Genomic DNA, 899 nt, shown 5'->3' with positions numbered 1-899 from the left:
GTATTAAGTAAAGCAATAGTTTTCAATCTCACATACATCTGGGGAGCTGAAGAAGTATACTTTTAACTGAGGCTGAACACAGCTTGCAAGGATTCTATCATGTAGAGAAAAAAAAATCTATGAGTACATATTATGTGCCAGGCATTTTGCTGTGAAACAGCAGTGAAAAAGTTAGTGTAATGTCTTCATAAAATTTACAATCTAGAGTAGGAAGGAAAGAAATAAAGTATTCATTGTATCTTCTATATGAACTTGTAATATGTTACCATACTGACTAGCCCTTCTGATGAAAATGACAAAAATGCTGAGTTAAATTAATTATAATATGAAAAGATGCTTTATAATGCTTCACTGAGCTAGGATGAAAGTAAAAACAAAATCCACAGAGGGAAAAATGAAGTAAAAGCAGGGACCTCAATAGGTAAGTAAACAGAAAAATCAGCTTTATCCCCAGGGGATTTTACTAAAAGCAAAACAACTTGACATTCCATAGAGGTACAGTAAAGAGAAGATAAAGACAAGAGCCCATCCAAAGCAGACAATGTAACAGGAGTATACTAGGCAATCCTTTCAGTAAAAGGTCATACCTCTTAGTGTAAATGTGAATAAAATGTGTATAATGAAAAGACTATGCATGGATTTCAATTTTTTAACCAAAATAAACTTGCACTTTAATTCTATTTTACCATGAACTTTTAAATGTCTCCTCATATTACCTAAAATTCATCCACACATGGGTTTATTTCCTCAGTTCATGTTACCTGTGTGAAATAAAACACTTTCAGTAGAAATTGAAATGAAAGTATTCCTGGATTAAAGGTACTGCTAGGTGACTGATCAGAATAAACACCAATATTTTCTGCAGGGGTTCAGTCTCTGCCCCAGCCTCAAAGAATGAC

The sequence above is a fragment of the Tupaia chinensis genome, unplaced genomic scaffold (genome assembly GCF_000334495.1).
Source record: "Tupaia chinensis unplaced genomic scaffold, TupChi_1.0 Scaffold142808_1, whole genome shotgun sequence".
In the NCBI taxonomy this organism is placed as follows: Eukaryota; Metazoa; Chordata; class Mammalia; order Scandentia; family Tupaiidae; genus Tupaia; species Tupaia belangeri.
This window is presented reverse-complemented; position numbering follows the sequence as displayed.